The sequence below is a fragment of the Plectrocnemia conspersa genome, unplaced genomic scaffold (assembly GCF_051122295.1).
Source record: "Plectrocnemia conspersa isolate PC_06_02 unplaced genomic scaffold, ASM5112229v1 ptg000005l, whole genome shotgun sequence".
NCBI classification, from domain to species: Eukaryota; Metazoa; Arthropoda; class Insecta; order Trichoptera; family Polycentropodidae; genus Plectrocnemia; species Plectrocnemia conspersa.
The window spans coordinates 3,406,348-3,427,585 of NW_028277169.1; positions in this window are offsets into that span (position 1 = coordinate 3,406,348).

Below are 21,238 nucleotides of genomic sequence, written 5' to 3' on the forward strand. Positions count from 1 at the left end.
TATGATACCGTTTATAATAAAATAAAATTAAAAAACAAAAGTTTTTTTTTCCAAAACACGTTTGGTGTTATGAGTCGATCGACCCACCGTGCATACGCTTATAAAACTTGCAATATAGTTAAGGTCAGTGTGAGCTTATTTATACATATTTAAAGTGCAATTTTTGTGACAGTATAAAATTCTTAAGCACCCTGTGTATGTTTGTTAGCAAAATCCAATGTGTCAATTTTTTGCAAAATGGCGACAAGTATAACAATTTAAACACTCGTAACTCAGTAGCTTTGTAATTTAACAAAAAAATAGCTATAAATGAAACGTTCAGAAGCCTAAACTACATCTAAATAAAATAATAAAAAACATATTTTTATGTTTAACAACAAGCGATGTATCAGTTCGATCGTACCCCCATACTAGAGTCTCCAATTCGAGTAATCGAGTACTCGATACTCGAGTATTTTTGTCCATTTTTCAAGTTATTGATAATCGAGTATTTTGAAAATTACTCGAAATTAAAAATTTTTAAAATATTTCAGAAACAAAAATAACTTTAACTCGGTCCGGTAAAGGTTAACGTCTTGCTTTTATTTGGCGTTTATGCCCGAAGTCCCGAGTTAGAGCGGTTACTATCAGGTATAATATTTTCATAGTTCCATAGTTGCATAGTTCTGGTCGTCGGCTATGTTAGTGGGTACGACGGAGAAATTTCTTTTGTGTTTTCTGTTCGACAGTCCCGACTTATCTAATTTATGGCAATGAACAATATGAAATATCAACAAAAAAAATTTTTTGGTTTTATGACTATGCAGTTGTAGCGTAAAGTGTGGTAAATTGTTTATACTGATCCCTCAGCTTAAAATATAAATCAAAACAATTGTGTGTTTTAAAGGCATTTAAAGTAAAGTCAGTTCTTTGCGAACCGTTTAGCTCTAGAGTGAAAGGGATTCACCCAAATACATCTTCGAAGGATATAGATTAAAATTCTTCGCATTAATCAGAAGGAGTAGAATATTGTATATTGTTAAGAAAAAAAATCTATTCAAAAAGAATTACAAAATGCTATTTTGTCAATAGTCGAAGGAAATAAGAGAAAAGCAGAGAAGGGAATGAAAGAAGAGAACATAAAAAGAGAGTTCAAAAAATTTTATATCTATAAAAAGCGAACAGATATAAATTAGAAGCCTTATCCAACGCGTTAATGACAAGACCAACACCAACAGCAACGGAAAGGGTTTTTTCCATAACGGGAATAATAAAACCAAAGGTTAGCAGTAATATTAAATTCGAGACACTTTTTGCATTATTGTTTTTAAAAAGTATGTTCGTGAAGTTAAAATAATTGTAAAATTTAACATACCAAGTATTTTATTTATTTATTTATATGTGCACGAATTTTGGCTATTTAATAGCTATTTTGGTACATTTGGTAAATACTCGAAAGTACTCGAGTACTCGAGTATTTTAAAATTTTAATATTCGATACTCGAGTAGTTGATGGTTCGAGTAATTGGAGACTCTACCCCATACTAGCCATTTTGAGACTTTCAGAAGATTTAACGCTCTCAACTGCTTGGTTTTAAAGATTAAAAATTAAATTTTTAGTATCGCATAGAACTAACGTGCACCCCCTATACGATATGTATTAAAAAAATATATAATTTTTTTTTTCAAAATATCAGCTAATGTAAAAATTCAAAGTGTCATAACTTTGCAAAATTCAATCCTAATGAAAAATGTCATATGCAAAAAGTGTTTAGAAATTTAATTTGCATTTAAAAACAATTTTTAATTATTTTTTTTTAATAAAAACCGAGTCTTACGATATATTGACCGAGACCCCGAACGAGCTTTTATGCGACTCTGCATATAGTTAACGCTCGTATTTAGTTTCTATTCAGGAAATTTACTTTAATTTTTGATACGAAATAGAGATTTCGACTATACTTACGATACCTTTAAAAAAATTAAAAATTAAAAAATAAAAGTTTTTTTTTTCAAAACACGTTTAGTGTTATGAGTCGATCGACCCACCATACATACGCTCATATGATTTGCAATATAGTTAAGGTCAGTGTGAGACTATTTATAGATATTAAAATTTCAATTTTTGTGACAGATAGAATTCTTAAGCACCCTGTGTATGTTTGTTAGCAAAATCCAATGTGTCAATTTTTTGCAAAATGGCGACAAGTATAAAAATTCAATCACTTATAACTCAGTAGTGTTGAATTTCGTCAAAAAGGTCTCTATACATGAAATGTTTAGAAGCCTAAAGTTCATCAGAATAAAATATAAAAAATATATATTTTTGCTTAAAAACAAGCGATGTATCAGTTCGATCGTACCCCCATACTAGCCATTTTGAGACTTTCGGAAGAGTTAACGCTCTTAACTGCTTGGTTTCGAAGATTAAAATTTAAATTTTGAGTATCGCATAGAACTAACGTGCAGCCCCTATACGTTATGTTTAAAAAAAATATATAAATTTTTTTTTCAAAATGGCGGCTAACTTAAAAATTCAACGTGTCATAACTTTGCTAAATGACATCCTACTGAAAAATGTCGTATGCAAAAAGTGTTTGGAATTTTATTTTGCATATAAAAGCAATTTTTAATTATTTTTTTTTTAATAAAAACCGAGTCTTACGACATATTGACCGAGACCTCGAACGAGCTTTTATGCGACTCTGCATATAGTTAACGCTCGTATGAGGCTTCTATTTAAGAAATCGACTTGAATTTTTTAAACAAAATAGAGCTTTCGACTATACTTACGATACTATATAAAAAAATTAAAAAATAAAGTATTTCTTTTTCAAAACACGTTTAGTGTGATGAGTCGATCGACCCACCATACATACGCTCATAAGATTTTCAATATAGTTAAGGTCAGTGTAAGCTTATTTATACATATTTGAATTTCAATTTTTGTGACAGTATAGAATTCTTAAGCATCCTGTGTATGTTTGTTAGCAAAATCCATTTTGTCAATTTTTTGCAAAATTACGACAAGTATTGAAATTCAATCACTTATAACTCAGTAGTGTTGAATTTTGTCAAAAAGGTCTCTATACATGAAATGTTTAGAAGCCTAAAGTTCATCAGAATAAAATATAAAAAATATATATTTTTGCTTAAAAACAAGCGATGTATCAGTTCGATCGTACCCCCATACTAGCCATTTTGAGACTTTCGGAAGAGTTAACGCTCTTAACTGCTTGGTTTCGAAGATTAAAATTTAAATTTTTATTATCGCATAGAACTAACGTGCAGCCCCTATACGTTATGTTTAAAAAAAATATATAATTTTTTTTTTCAAAATGGCGGCTAACGTAAAAATTCAACGTGTCATAACTTTGCTAAATGACATCCTACTAAAAAATGGCGTATGCAAAAAGTGTTTGGAATTTTAATTTGCATATAAAAGCAATTTTTAATTATTTTTTTTTTAATAAATACCTAGTCTTACGACATATTGACCGAGACCTCGAACGAGCTTTTATGCGACTCTGCATATAGTTAACGCTCGTATGAGGCTTCTATTTAAGAAATCGACTTGAATTTTTTAAGCAAAATAGAGCTTTCGACTATACTTACGATACTATAAAAAAAAATTAAAAATTAAAAAATAAAAGTATTTTTTTTTCAAAACACGTTTAGTGTGATGAGTCGATCGACCCACCATACATACGCTCATAAGATTTTTAATATAGTTAAGGTCAGAGTGAGCTTATTTATACATATTTGAATTTCAATTTTTGTGACAGTATAGAATTCTTAAGCATCCTGTGTATGTTTGTTAGCAAAATCCATTTTGTCAATTTTTTGCAAAATTGCGACAAGTATTGAAATTCAATCACTTATAACTCAGTAGTGTTGAATTTCGTCAAAAAGGTCTCTATACATGAAATGTTTAGAAGCCTAAAGTTCATCAGAATAAAATATAAAAAATATATATTTTTGCTTAAAAACAAGCGATGTATCAGTTCGATCGTACCCCCATACTAGCCATTTTGAGACTTTCGGAAGAGTTAACGCTCTTAACTGCTTGGTTTCGAAGATTAAAATTAAAATTTTTATTATCGCATAGAACTAACGTGCAGCCCCTATACGTTATGTTTAAAAAAAATATATAAATTTTTTTTTCAAAATTACGGCTAACTTAAAAATTCAACGTGTCATAACTTTGCTAAATGACATCCTACTGAAAAATGTCGTATGCAAAAAGTGTTTGGAATTTTATTTTGCATATAAAAGCAATTTTTAATTATTTTTTTTTTAATAAAAACCGAGTCTTACGATATATTGACCGAGACCTCGAACGAGCTTTTATGCGACTCTGCATATAGTTAACGCTCGTATGAGGCTTCTATTTAAGAAATCGACTTGAATTTTTTAAACAAAATAGAGCTTTCGACTATACTTACGATACTATATAAAAAAATTAAAAAATAAAGTATTTCTTTTTCAAAACACGTTTAGTGTGATGAGTCGATCGACCCACCATACATACGCTCATAAGATTTTCAATATAGTTAAGGTCAGTGTAAGCTTATTTATACATATTTGAATTTCAATTTTTGTGACAGTATAGAATTCTTAAGCATCCTGTGTATGTTTGTTAGCAAAATCCATTTTGTCAATTTTTTGCAAAATTACGACAAGTATTGAAATTCAATCACTTATAACTCAGTAGTGTTGAATTTTGTCAAAAAGGTCTCTATACATGAAATGTTTAGAAGCCTAAAGTTCATCAGAATAAAATATAAAAAATATATATTTTTGCTTAAAAACAAGCGATGTATCAGTTCGATCGTACCCCCATACTAGCCATTTTGAGACTTTCGGAAGAGTTAACGCTCTTAACTGCTTGGTTTCGAAGATTAAAATTTAAATTTTTATTATCGCATAGAACTAACGTGCAGCCCCTATACGTTATGTTTAAAAAAAATATATAATTTTTTTTTTCAAAATGGCGGCTAACGTAAAAATTCAACGTGTCATAACTTTGCTAAATGACATCCTACTAAAAAATGGCGTATGCAAAAAGTGTTTGGAATTTTAATTTGCATATAAAAGCAATTTTTAATTATTTTTTTTTTAATAAATACCTAGTCTTACGACATATTGACCGAGACCTCGAACGAGCTTTTATGCGACTCTGCATATAGTTAACGCTCGTATGAGGCTTCTATTTAAGAAATCGACTTGAATTTTTTAAGCAAAATAGAGCTTTCGACTATACTTACGATACTATAAAAAAAAATTAAAAATTAAAAAATAAAAGTATTTTTTTTTCAAAACACGTTTAGTGTGATGAGTCGATCGACCCACCATACATACGCTCATAAGATTTTTAATATAGTTAAGGTCAGAGTGAGCTTATTTATACATATTTGAATTTCAATTTTTGTGACAGTATAGAATTCTTAAGCATCCTGTGTATGTTTGTTAGCAAAATCCATTTTGTCAATTTTTTGCAAAATTGCGACAAGTATTGAAATTCAATCACTTATAACTCAGTAGTGTTGAATTTCGTCAAAAAGGTCTCTTTACATGAAATGTTTAGAAGCCTAAAGTTCATCAGAATAAAATATAAAAAATATATATTTTTGCTTAAAAACAAGCGATGTATCAGTTCGATCGTACCCCCATACTAGCCATTTTGAGACTTTCGGAAGAGTTAACGCTCTTAACTGCTTGGTTTCGAAGATTAAAATTAAAATTTTTATTATCGCATAGAACTAACGTGCAGCCCCTATACGTTATGTTTAAAAAAAATATATAAATTTTTTTTTCAAAATGGCGGCTAACTTAAAAATTCAACGTGTCATAACTTTGCTAAATGACATCCTACTGAAAAATGTCGTATGCAAAAAGTGTTTGGAATTTTATTTTGCATATAAAAGCAATTTTTAATTATTTTTTTTTTAATAAAAACCGAGTCTTACGATATATTGACCGAGACCTCGAACGAGCTTTTATGCGACTCTGCATATAGTTAACGCTCGTATGAGGCTTCTATTAAAGAAATCGACTTGAATTTTTTAAACAAAATAGAGCTTTCGACTATACTTACGATACTATATAAAAAAATTAAAAAATAAAGTATTTCTTTTTCAAAACACGTTTAGTGTGATGAGTCGATCGACCCACCATACATACGCTCATAAGATTTTCAATATAGTTAAGGTCAGTGTAAGCTTATTTATACATATTTGAATTTCAATTTTTGTGACAGTATAGAATTCTTAAGCATCCTGTGTATGTTTGTTAGCAAAATCCATTTTGTCAATTTTTTGCAAAATTACGACAAGTATTGAAATTCAATCACTTATAACTCAGTAGTGTTGAATTTTGTCAAAAAGGTCTCTATACATGAAATGTTTAGAAGCCTAAAGTTCATCAGAATAAAATATAAAAAATATATATTTTTGCTTAAAAACAAGCGATGTATCAGTTCGATCGTACCCCCATACTAGCCATTTTGAGACTTTCGGAAGAGTTAACGCTCTTAACTGCTTGGTTTCGAAGATTAAAATTTAAATTTTTATTATCGCATAGAACTAACGTGCAGCCCCTATACGTTATGTTTAAAAAAAATATATAATTTTTTTTTTCAAAATGGCGGCTAACGTAAAAATTCAACGTGTCATAACTTTGCTAAATGACATCCTACTAAAAAATGGCGTATGCAAAAAGTGTTTGGAATTTTAATTTGCATATAAAAGCAATTTTTAATTATTTTTTTTTTAATAAATACCTAGTCTTACGACATATTGACCGAGACCTCGAACGAGCTTTTATGCGACTCTGCATATAGTTAACGCTCGTATGAGGCTTCTATTTAAGAAATCGACTTGAATTTTTTAAGCAAAATAGAGCTTTCGACTATACTTACGATACTATAAAAAAAAATTAAAAATTAAAAAATAAAAGTATTTTTTTTTCAAAACACGTTTAGTGTGATGAGTCGATCGACCCACCATACATACGCTCATAAGATTTTTAATATAGTTAAGGTCAGAGTGAGCTTATTTATACATATTTGAATTTCAATTTTTGTGACAGTATAGAATTCTTAAGCATCCTGTGTATGTTTGTTAGCAAAATCCATTTTGTCAATTTTTTGCAAAATTGCGACAAGTATTGAAATTCAATCACTTATAACTCAGTAGTGTTGAATTTCGTCAAAAAGGTCTCTATACATGAAATGTTTAGAAGCCTAAAGTTCATCAGAATAAAATATAAAAAATATATATTTTTGCTTAAAAACAAGCGATGTATCAGTTCGATCGTACCCCCATACTAGCCATTTTGAGACTTTCGGAAGAGTTAACGCTCTTAACTGCTTGGTTTCGAAGATTAAAATTAAAATTTTTATTATCGCATAGAACTAACGTGCAGCCCCTATACGTTATGTTTAAAAAAAATATATAAATTTTTTTTTCAAAATTACGGCTAACTTAAAAATTCAACGTGTCATAACTTTGCTAAATGACATCCTACTGAAAAATGTCGTATGCAAAAAGTGTTTGGAATTTTATTTTGCATATAAAAGCAATTTTTAATTATTTTTTTTTTAATAAAAACCGAGTCTTACGATATATTGACCGAGACCTCGAACGAGCTTTTATGCGACTCTGCATATAGTTAACGCTCGTATGAGGCTTCTATTTAAGAAATCGACTTGAATTTTTTAAACAAAATAGAGCTTTCGACTATACTTACGATACTATATAAAAAAATTAAAAAATAAAGTATTTCTTTTTCAAAACACGTTTAGTGTGATGAGTCGATCGACCCACCATACATACGCTCATAAGATTTTCAATATAGTTAAGGTCAGTGTAAGCTTATTTATACATATTTGAATTTCAATTTTTGTGACAGTATAGAATTCTTAAGCATCCTGTGTATGTTTGTTAGCAAAATCCATTTTGTCAATTTTTTGCAAAATTACGACAAGTATTGAAATTCAATCACTTATAACTCAGTAGTGTTGAATTTTGTCAAAAAGGTCTCTATACATGAAATGTTTAGAAGCCTAAAGTTCATCAGAATAAAATATAAAAAATATATATTTTTGCTTAAAAACAAGCGATGTATCAGTTCGATCGTACCCCCATACTAGCCATTTTGAGACTTTCGGAAGAGTTAACGCTCTTAACTGCTTGGTTTCGAAGATTAAAATTTAAATTTTTATTATCGCATAGAACTAACGTGCAGCCCCTATACGTTATGTTTAAAAAAAATATATAATTTTTTTTTTCAAAATGGCGGCTAACGTAAAAATTCAACGTGTCATAACTTTGCTAAATGACATCCTACTAAAAAATGGCGTATGCAAAAAGTGTTTGGAATTTTAATTTGCATATAAAAGCAATTTTTAATTATTTTTTTTTAATAAATACCTAGTCTTACGACATATTGACCGAGACCTCGAACGAGCTTTTATGCGACTCTGCATATAGTTAACGCTCGTATGAGGCTTCTATTTAAGAAATCGACTTGAATTTTTTAAGCAAAATAGAGCTTTCGACTATACTTACGATACTATATAAAAAAATTAAAAAATAAAGTATTTCTTTTTCAAAACACGTTTAGTGTGATGAGTCGATCGACCCACCATACATACGCTCATAAGATTTTCAATATAGTTAAGGTCAGTGTGAGCTTATTTATACATATTTGAATTTCAATTTTTGTGACAGTATAGAATTCTTAAGCATCCTGTGTATGTTTGTTAGCAAAATCCATTTTGTCAATTTTTTGCAAAATTACGACAAGTATTGAAATTCAATCACTTATAACTCAGTAGTGTTGAATTTTGTCAAAAAGGTCTCTATACATGAAATGTTTAGAAGCCTAAAGTTCATCAGAATAAAATATAAAAAATATATATTTTTGCTTAAAAACAAGCGATGTATCAGTTCGATCGTACCCCCATACTAGCCATTTTGAGACTTTCGGAAGAGTTAACGCTCTTAACTGCTTGGTTTCGAAGATTAAAATTAAAATTTTTATTATCGCATAGAACTAACGTGCAGCCCCTATACGTTATGTTTAAAAAAAATATATAATTTTTTTTTTCAAAATGGCGGCTAACTTAAAAATTCAACGTGTCATAACTTTGCTAAATGACATCCTACTGAAAAATGTCGTATGCAAAAAGTGTTTGGAATTTTATTTTGCATATAAAAGCAATTTTTAATTATTTTTTTTTTAATAAAAACCGAGTCTTACGACATATTGACCGAGACCTCGAACGAGCTTTTATGCGACTCTGCATATAGTTAACGCTCGTATGAGGCTTCTATTTAAGAAATCGACTTGAATTTTTTAAACAAAATAGAGCTTTCGACTATACTTACGATACTATATAAAAAAATTAAAAAATAAAGTATTTCTTTTTCAAAACACGTTTAGTGTGATGAGTCGATCGACCCACCATACATACGCTCATAAGATTTTCAATATAGTTAAGGTCAGTGTGAGCTTATTTATACATATTTGAATTTCAATTTTTGTGACAGTATAGAATTCTTAAGCATCCTGTGTATGTTTGTTAGCAAAATCCATTTTGTCAATTTTTTGCAAAATTGCGACAAGTATTGAAATTCAATCACTTATAACTCAGTAGTGTTGAATTTCGTCAAAAAGGTCTTTATACATGATATGTTTAGAAGCCTAAAGTTCATCAGAATAAAATATAAAAAATATATATTTTTGCTTAAAAACAAGCGATGTATCAGTTCGATCGTACCCCCATACTAGCCATTTTGAGACTTTCGGAAGAGTTAACGCTCTTAACTGCTTGGTTTCGAAGATTAAAATTAAAATTTTAAATATCGCATAGAACTAACGTGCAGCCCCTATACGTTATGTTTAAAAAAAATATATAAAATTTTTTTTCAAAATGGCGGCTAACGTAAAAATTCAACGTGTCATAACTTTGCTAAATGACATCCTACTGAAAAATGTCGTATGCATAAAGTGTTTGGAATTTTAATTTGCATATAAAAGCAATTTTTAATTATTTTTTTTTTAATAAAAACCGAGTCTTACGACATATTGACCGAGACCTCGAACGAGCTTTTATGCGACTCTGCATATAGTTAACGCTCGTATGAGGCTTCTATTTAAGAAATCGACTTATATTTTTTAAACAAAATAGAGCTTTCGACATTACTTACGATACTATAAAAAAAAATTAAAAATTAAAAAATAAAAGTTTTTTTTTTCAAAACACGTTTAGTGTGATGAGTCGATCGACCCACCATACATACGCTCATAAGATTTTTAATATAGTTAAGGTCAGAGTGAGCTTATTTATACATATTTGAATTTCAATTTTTGTGACAGTATAGAATTCTTAAGCATCCTGTGTATGTTTGTTAGCAAAATCCATTTTGTCAATTTTTTGCAAAATTGCGACAAGTATTGAAATTCAATCACTTATAACTCAGTAGTGTTGAATTTCGTCAAAAAGGTCTCTATACATGAAATGTTTAGAAGCCTAAAGTTCATCAGAATAAAATATAAAAAATATATATTTTTGCTTAAAAACAAGCGATGTATCAGTTCGATCGTACCCCCATACTAGCCATTTTGAGACTTTCGGAAGAGTTAACGCTCTTAACTGCTTGGTTTCGAAGATTAAAATTTAAATTTTTATTATCGCATAGAACTAACGTGCAGCCCCTATACGTTATGTTTAAAAAAAATATATAAATTTTTTTTTCAAAATGGCGGCTAACGTAAAAACTCAACGTGTCATAACTTTGCTAAATGACATCCTACTGAAAAATGTCGTATGCAAAAAGTGTTTGGAATTTTTTTTTGCATATAAAAGCAATTTTTAATTATTTTTTTTTTAATAAAAACCGAGTCTTACGACATATTGACCGAGACCTCGAACGAGCTTTTATGCGACTCTGCATATAGTTAACGCTCGTATGAGGCTTCTATTTAAGAAATCGACTTAAATTTTTTAAACAAAATAGAGCTTTCGACTATACTTACGATACTATAAAAAAAATTAAAAATTAATAAATAAAAGTATTTTTTTTTCAAAACACGTTTAGTGTGATGAGTCGATCGACCCACCATACATACGCTCATAAGATTTTTAATATAGTTAAGGTCAGTGTGAGCTTATTTATACATATTTGAATTTCAATTTTTGTGACAGTATAGAATTCTTAAGCATCCTGTGTATGTTTGTTAGCAAAATCCATTTTGTCAATTTTTTGCAAAATTGCGACAAGTATTGAAATTCAATCACTTATAACTCAGTAGTGTTGAATTTCGTCAAAAAGGTCTCTATTTATGAAATGTTTAGAAGCCTAAAGTTCATCAGAATAAAATATAAAAAATATATATTTTTGCTTAAAAACAAGCGATGTATCAGTTCGATCGTACCCCCATACTAGCCATTTTGAGACTTTCGGAAGAGTTAACGCTCTGAACTGCTTGGTTTCCAAGATTAAAATTTAAATTTTTAATATCGCATAGAACTAACGTGCAGCCCCTATACGTTATGTTTAAAAAAAATATATAAAATTTTTTTTCAAAATGGCGGCTAACGTTAAAATTCAACGTGTCATAACTTTGCTAAATGACATCCTACTGAAAAATGTCGTATGCAAAAAGTGTTTGGAATTTTAATTTGCATATAAAAAAAATTTTTAATTATTTTTTTTTTAATAAAAACCGAGTCTTACGACATATTGACCGAGACCTCGAACGAGCTTTTATGCGACTCTGCATATAGTTAACGCTCGTATGAGGCTTCTATTTAAGAAATCGACTTGAATTTTTTAAACAAAATAGAGCTTTCGACTATTCTTACGATACTATAAAAAAAATTAAAAATTAAAAAATAAAAGTATTTTTTTTTCAAAACACGTTTAGTGTGATGAGTCGATCGACCCACCATACATACGCTCATAAGATTTTTAATATAGTTAAGGTCAGTGTGAGCTTATTTATACATATTTAAATTTCAATTTTTGTGACAGTATAGAATTCTTAAGCATCCTGTGTATGTTTGTTAGCAAAATCCATTTTGTCAATTTTTTGCAAAATTGCGACAAGTATTGAAATTCAATCGCTTATAACTCAGTAGTGTTAAATTTCGTCAAAAAGGTCTCTATACATGAAATGTTTAGAAGCCTAAAGTTCATCAGAATAAAATATAAAAAATATATATTTTTGCTTAAAAACAAGCGATGTATCAGTTCGATCGTACCCCCAAACTAGCCATTTTGAGACTTTCGGAAGAGTTAACGCTCTGAACTGCTTGGTTTCGAAGATTAAAATTTAAATTTTTAATATCGCATAGAACTAACGTGCAGCCCCTATACGTTATGTTTAAAAAAAATATATAAATTTTTTTTTCAAAATGGCGGCTAACGTAAAAATTCAACGTGTCATAACTTTGCTAAATGACATCCTACTGAAAAATGTCATATGCAAAAAGTGTTTGGAATTTTAATTTGCATATAAAAAAAATTTTTAATTATTTTTTTTTTTTAAAAACCGAGTCTTACGACATATTGACCGAGACCTCGAACGAGCTTTTATGCGACTCTGCATATAGTTAACGCTCGTATGAGGCTTCTATTTAAGAAATCGACTTGAATTTTTTAAACAAATTAAAGCTTTCGACTATACTTACGATACTATAAAAAAAAATTTAAAATTAAAAAATAAAAGTATTTTTTTTCAAAACACGTTTAGTGTGATGAGTCGATCGACCCACCATACATACGCTCATAAGATTTTTAATATAGTTAAGGTCAGTGTGAGCTTATTTATACATATTTGAATTTCAATTTTTGTGACAGTATAGAATTCTTAAGCATCCTGTGTATGTTTGTTAGCAAAATCCATTTTGTCAATTTTTTGCAAAATTGCGACAAGTATTAAAATTCAATCACTTATAACTCAGTAGTGTTGAATTTCGTCAAAAAGATCTCTATACATGAAATGTTTAGAAGCCTAAAGTTCATCAGAATAAAATATAAAAAATATATATTTTTGCTTAAAAACAAGCGATGTATCAGTTCGATCGTACCCCCATACTAGCCATTTTGAGACTTTCGGAAGAGTTAACGCTCTTAACTGCTTGGTTTCGAAGATTAAAATTAAAATTTTTAATATCGCATAGAACTAACGTGCAGCCCCTATACGTTATGTTTAAAAAGAATAAATAAATTTTTTTTTCAAAATGGCGGCTAACGTAAAAATTCAACGTGTCATAACTTTGCTAAATGACATCCTACTGAAAAATGTCGTATGGAAAAAGTGTTTGGAATTTTAATTTGCATATAAAAGCAATTTTTAATTATTTTTTTTTTAATAAAAACCGAGTCTTACGACATATTGACCGAGACCTCGAACGAGCTTTTATGCGACTCTGCATATAGTTAACGCTCGTATGAGGCTTCTATTTAAGAAATCGACTTGAATTTTGTAAACAAAATAGAGCTTTCGACTATACTTACGATACTATAAAAAAAAATTAAAAATTAAAAAATAAAAGTATTTTTTTTTCAAAACACGTTTAGTGTGATGAGTCGATCGACCCACCATACATACGCTCATAAGATTTTTAATATAGTTAAGGTCAGTGTGAGCTTATTTATACATATTTGAATTTTAATTTTTGTGACAGTATAGAATTCTTAAGCATCCTGTGTATGTTTGTTAGCAAAATCCATTTTGTCAATTTTTTGCAAAATTGCGACAAGTATTGAAATTCAATCACTTATAACTCAGTAGTGTTAAATTTCGTCAAAAAGGTCTCTATACATGAAATGTTTAGAAGCCTAAAGTTCATCAGAATGAAATATAAAAAATATATATTTTTGCTTAAAAACAAGCGATGTATCAGTTCGATCGTACCCCCATACTAGCCATTTTGAGACTTTCGGAAGAGTTAACGCTCTTAACTGCTTGGTTTCGAAGATTAAAATTTAAATTTTTAATATCGCATAGAACTAACGTGCAGCCCCTATACGTTATGTTTAAAAAAAATATATAATTTTTTTTTTCAAAATGGCGGCTAACGTAAAAATTCAACGTGTCATAACTTTGCTAAATGACATCCTACTAAAAAATGTCGTATGCAAAAAGTGTTTGGAATTTTAATTTGCATATAAAAGCATTTTTTAATTATTTTTTTTTTTAATAAAAACCGAGTCTTACGACATATTGACCGAGACCTCGAACGAGCTTTTATGCGACTCTGCATATAGTTAACGCTCGTATGAGGCTTCTATTTAAGAAATCGACTTGAAATTTTTAAACAAAATAGAGCTTTTGACTATACTTACGATACTATAAAAAAAAATTAAAAATTAAAAAATAAAAGTATTTTTTTTTCAAAACACGTTTAGTGTGATGAGTCGATCGACCCACCATACATACGCTCATAAGATTTTTAATATAATTAAGGTCAGTGTGAGCTTATTTATACATATTTGAATTTCAATTTTTGTGACAGTATAGAATTCTTTAGCATCCTGTGTATGTTTGTTAGCAAAATCCATTTTGTCAATTTTTTGCAAAATTGCGACAAGTATTGAAATTCAATCACTTATAACTCAGTAGTGTTGAATTTCGTCAAAAAGGTCTCTATTTATGAAATGTTTAGAAGCCTAAAGTTCATCAGAATAAAATATAAAAAATATATATTTTTGCTTAAAAACAAGCGATGTATCAGTTCGATCGTACCCCCATACTAGCCATTTTGAGACTTTCGGAAGAGTTAACGCTCTGAACTGCTTGGTTTCCAAGATTAAAATTTAAATTTTTAATATCGCATAGAACTAACGTGCAGCCCCTATACGTTATGTTTAAAAAAAATATATAAAATTTTTTTTCAAAATGGCGGCTAACGTTAAAATTCAACGTGTCATAACTTTGCTAAATGACATCCTACTGAAAAATGTCGTATGCAAAAAGTGTTTGGAATTTTAATTTGCATATAAAAGCAATTTTTAATTATTTTTTTTTTAATAAAAACCGAGTCTTACGACATATTGACCGAGACCTCGAACGAGCTTTTATGCGACTCTGCATATAGTTAACGCTCGTATGAGGCTTCTATTTAAGAAATCGACTTGAATTTTTTAAACAAAATAGAGCTTTCGACTATACTTACGATACTATAAAAAAAAATTAAAAATTAAAAAATTAAAGTATTTTTTTTTCAAAACACGTTTAGTGTGATAAGTCGATCGACCCACCATACATACGCTCATAAGATTTTTAATATAGTTAAGGTCAGTGTGAGCTTATTTATACATATTTGAATTTCAATTTTTGTGACAGTATAGAATTCTTAAGCATCCTGTGTATGTTTGTTAGCAAAATCCATTTTGTCAATTTTTTGCAAAATTGCGACAAGTATTGAAATTCAATCACTTATAACTCAGTAGTGTTGAATTTCGTCAAAAAGGTCTCTATACATGAAATGTTTAGAAGCCTAAAGTTCATCAGAATAAAATATAAAAAATATATATTTTTGCTTAAAAACAAGCGATGTATCAGTTCGATCGTACCCCCATACTAGCCATTTTGAGACTTTCGGAAGAGTTAACGCTCTTAACTGCTTGGTTTCGAAGATTAAAATTTAAATTTTTAATATCGCATAGAACTAACGTGCAGCCCCTATACGTTATGTTTAGAAAAAATATATAAAATTTTTTTTCAAAATGGCGGCTAACGTAAAAATTCAACGTGTCATAACTTTGCTAAATGACATCCTACTAAAATATGTCGTATGCAAAAAGTGTTTGGAATTTTAATTTGCATATAAAAGCAATTTTTAATTATTTTTTTTTAATAAAAACCGAGTCTTACGACATATTGACCGAGACCTCGAACGAGCTTTTATGCGACTCTGCATATAGTTAACGCTCGTATGAGGCTTCTATTTAAGAAATCGACTTGAATTTTATAAACAAATTAAAGCTTTCGACTATACTTACGATACTATAAAAAAAAATTTAAAATTAAAAAATAAAAGTATTTTTTTTCAAAACACGTTTAGTGTGATGAGTCGTTCGACCCACCATACATACGCTCATAAGATTTTTATTATAGTTAAGGTCAGTGTGAGCTTATTTATACATATTTGAATTTCAATTTTTGTGACAGTATAGAATTCTTTAGCATCCTGTGTATGTTTGTTAGCAAAATCCATTTTGTCAATTTTTTGCAAAATTGCGACAAGTATTGAAATTCAATCACTTATAACTCAGTAGTGTTGAATTTCGTCAAAAAGGTCTCTATTTATGAAATGTTTAGAAGCCTAAAGTTCATCAGAATAAAATATAAAAAATATATATTTTTGCTTAAAAACAAGCGATGTATCAGTTCGATCGTACCCGCATACTAGCCATTTTGAGACTTTCGGAAGAGTTAACGCTCTTAACTGCTTGGTTTCGAAGATTAAAATTTAAATTTTTAATATCGCATAGAACTAACGTGCAGCCCCTATACGTTATGTTTAAAAAAAAGATATAAATTTTTTTTAAAATGGCGGCTAACGTAAAAATTCAACGTGTCATAACTTTGCTAAATGACATCCTACTTAAAAATGTCGTATGCAAAAAGTGTTTGGAATTTTAATTTGCATATAAAAGCAATTTTTAATTATTTTTTTTTTAATAAAAACCGAGTCTTACGACATATTGACCGAGACCTCGAACGAGCTTTTATGCGACTCTGCATATAGTTAACGCTCGTATGAGGCTTCTATTTAAGAAATCGACTTGAATTTTATAAACAAATTAAAGCTTTCGACTATACTTACGATACTATAAAAAAAAATTTAAAATTAAAAAATAAAAGTATTTTTTTTCAAAACACGTTTAGTGTGATGAGTCGATCGACCCACCATACATACGCTCATAAGATTTTTAATATAGTTAAGGTCAGTGTGAGCTTATTTATACATATTTAAATTTCAATTTTTGTGACAGTATAGAATTCTTAAGCATCCTGTGTATGTTTGTTAGCAAAATCCATTTTGTCAATTTTTTGCAAAATTGCGACAAGTATTGAAATTCAATCACTTATAACTCAGTAGTGTTAAATTTCGTCAAAAAGGTCTCTATACATGAAATGTTTAGAAGCCTAAAGTTCATCAGAATAAAATATAAAAAATATATATTTTTGCTTAAAAACAAGCGATGTATCAGTTCGATCGTACCCCCATACTAGCCATTTTGAGACTTTCGGAAGAGTTAACGCTCTTAACTGCTTGGTTTCGAAGATTAAAATTTAAATTTTTAATATCGCATAGAACTAACGTGCAGCCCCTATACGTTATGTTTAAAAAAAATATATAATTTTTTTTTAAAATGGCGGCTAACGTAAAAATTCAACGTGTCATAACTTTGCTAAATGACATCCTACTAAAAAATGTCGTATCTAAAAAGTGTTTGGAATTTTAATTTGCATATAAAAGCATTTTTTAATTATTTTTTTTTTTAATAAAAACCGAGTCTTACGACATATTGACCGAGACCTCGAACGAGCTTTTATGCGACTCTGCATATAGTTAACGCTCGTATGAGGCTTCTATTTAAGAAATCGACTTGAATTTTTTAAACAAATTAAAGCTTTCGACTATACTTACGATACTATAAAAAAAAATTTAAAATTAAAAAATAAAAGTATTTTTTTTCAAAACACGTTTAGTGTGATGAGTCGATCGACCCACCATACATACGCTCATAAGATTTTTAATATAGTTAAGGTCAGTGTGAGCTTATTTATACATATTTAAATTTCAATTTTTGTGACAGTATAGAATTCTTAAGCATCCTGTGTATGTTTGTTAGCAAAATCCATTTTGTCAATTTTTTGCAAAATTGCGACAAGTATTGAAATTCAATCACTTATAACTCAGTAGTGTTGAATTTCGTCAAAAAGATCTCTATACATGAAATGTTTAGAAGCCTAAAGTTCATCAGAATAAAATATAAAAAATATATATTTTTGCTTAAAAACAAGCGATGTATCAGTTCGATCGTACCCCCATACTAGCCATTTTGAGACTTTCGGAAGAGTTAACGCTCTGAACTGCTTGGTTTCCAAGATTAAAATTTAAATTTTCAATATCGCATAGAACTAACGTGCAGCCCCTATACGTTATGTTTAAAAAAAATATATAAAATTTTTTTTCAAAATGGCGGCTAACGTAAAAATTCAACGTGTTATAACTTTGCTAAATGACATCCTACTGAAAAATGTCGTATGCAAAAAGTGTTTGGAATTTTAATTTGCATATAAAAGCAATTTTTAATTATTTTTTTTTTAATAAAAACCGAGTCTTACGACATATTGACCGAGACCTCGAACGAGCTTTTATGCGACTCTGCATATAGTTAACGCTCGTATGAGGCTTCTATTTAAGAAATCGACTTGAATTTTTTAAACAAAATAGAGCTTTCGACTATACTTACGATACTATAAAAAAAATTAAAAATTAAAAAATAAAAGTATTTTTTTTTCAAAACACGTTTAGTGTGATGAGTCGATCGACCCACCATACATACGCTCATAAGATTTTTAATATAGTTAAGGTCAGTGTGAGCTTATTTATACATATTTAAATTTCAATTTTTGTGACAGTATAGAATTCTTAAGCATCCTGTGTATGTTTGTTAGCAAAATCCATTTTGTCAATTTTTTGCAAAATTGCGACAAGTATTGAAATTCAATCACTTATAACTCAGTAGTGTTGAATTTCGTCAAAAAGATCTCTATACATGAAATGTTTAGAAGCCTAAAGTTCATCAGAATAAAATATAAAAAATATATATTTTTGCTTAAAAACAAGCGATGTATCAGTTCGATCGTACCCCCATACTAGCCATTTTGAGACTTTCGGAAGAGTTAACGCTCTGAACTGCTTGGTTTCCAAGATTAAAATTTAAATTTTCAATATCGCATAGAACTAACGTGCAGCCCCTATACGTTATGTTTAAAAAAAATATATAAAATTTTTTTTCAAAATGGCGGCTAACGTAAAAATTCAACGTGTTATAACTTTGCTAAATGACATCCTACTGAAAAATGTCGTATGCAAAAAGTGTTTGGAATTTTAATTTGCATATAAAAGCAATTTTTAATTATTTTTTTTTTAATAAAAACCGAGTCTTACGACATATTGACCGAGACCTCGAACGAGCTTTTATGCGACTCTGCATATAGTTAACGCTCGTATGAGGCTTCTATTTAAGAAATCGACTTGAATTTTTTAAACAAAATAGAGCTTTCGACTATACTTACGATACTATAAAAAAAATTAAAAATTAAAAAATAAAAGTATTTTTTTTTCAAAACACGTTTAGTGTGATGAGTCGATCGACCCACCATACATACGCTCATAAGATTTTTAATATAGTTAAGGTCAGTGTGAGCTTATTTATACATATTTAAATTTCAATTTTTGTGACAGTATAGAATTCTTAAGCATCCTGTGTATGTTTGTTAGCAAAATCCATTTTGTCAATTTTTTGCAAAATTGCGACAAGTATTGAAATTCAATCACTTATAACTCAGTAGTGTTGAATTTCGTCAAAAAGATCTCTATACATGAAATGTTTAGAAGCCTAAAGTTCATCAGAATAAAATATAAAAAATATATATTTTTGCTTAAAAACAAGCGATGTATCAGTTCGATCGTACCCCCATACTAGCCATTTTGAGACTTTCGGAAGAGTTAACGCTCTGAACTGCTTGGTTTCCAAGATTAAAATTTAAATTTTCAATATCGCATAGAACTAACGTGCAGCCCCTATACGTTATGTTTAAAAAAAATATATAAAATTTTTTTTCAAAATGGCGGCTAACGTAAAAATTCAACGTGTTATAACTTTGCTAAATGACATCCTACTGAAAAATGTCGTATGCAAAAAGTGTTTGGAATTTTAATTTGCATATAAAAGCAATTTTTAATTATTTTTTTTTTAATAAAAACCGAGTCTTACGACATATTGACCGAGACCTCGAACGAGCTTTTATGCGACTCTGCATATAGTTAACGCTCGTATGAGGCTTCTATTTAAGAAATCGACTTGAATTTTTTAAACAAAATAGAGCTTTCGACTATACTTACGATACTATAAAAAAAATTAAAAATTAAAAAATAAAAGTATTTTTTTTTCAAAACACGTTTAGTGTGATGAGTCGATCGACCCACCATACATACGCTCATAAGATTTTTAATATAGTTAAGGTCAGTGTGAGCTTATTTATACATATTTAAATTTCAATTTTTGTGACAGTATAGAATTCTTAAGCATCCTGTGTATGTTTGTTAGCAAAATCCATTTTGTCAATTTTTTGCAAAATTGCGACAAGTATTGAAATTCAATCACTTATAACTCAGTAGTGTTGAATTTCGTCAAAAAGATCTCTATACATGAAATGTTTAGAAGCCTAAAGTTCATCAGAATAAAATATAAAAAATATATATTTTTGCTTAAAAACAAGCGATGTATCAGTTCGATCGTACCCCCATACTAGCCATTTTGAGACTTTCGGAAGAGTTAACGCTCTGAACTGCTTGGTTTCCAAGATTAAAATTTAAATTTTCAATATCGCATAGAACAAACGTGCAGCCCCTATACGTTATGTTTAAAAAAAATATATAAAATTTTTTTTCAAAATGGCGGCTAACGTAAAAATTCAACGTGTTATAACTTTGCTAAATGACATCCTACTGAAAAATGTCGTATGCAAAAAGTGTTTGGAATTTTAATTTGCATATAAAAGCAATTTTTAATTATTTTTTTTTTAATAAAAACCGAGTCTTACGACATATTGACCGAGACCTCGAACGAGCTTTTATGCGACTCTGCATATAGTTAACGCTCGTATGAGGCTTCTATTTAAGAAATCGACTTAAATTTTTTAAACAAAATAGAGCTTTCGACTATACTTACGATACTATAAAAAAAAATTAAAAATTAAAAAATAAAAGTATTTTTTTTTCAAAACACGTTTAGTGTGATGAGTCGATCGACCCACCATACATACGCTCATAAGATTTTTAATATAGTTAAGGTCAGTGTGAGCTTATTTATACATATTTTAATTTCAATTTTTGTGACAGTATAGAATTCTTAAGCATCCTGTGTATGTTTGTTAGCAAAATCCATTTTGTCAATTTTTTGCAAAATTGCGACAAGTATAGAAATTCAATCACTTATAA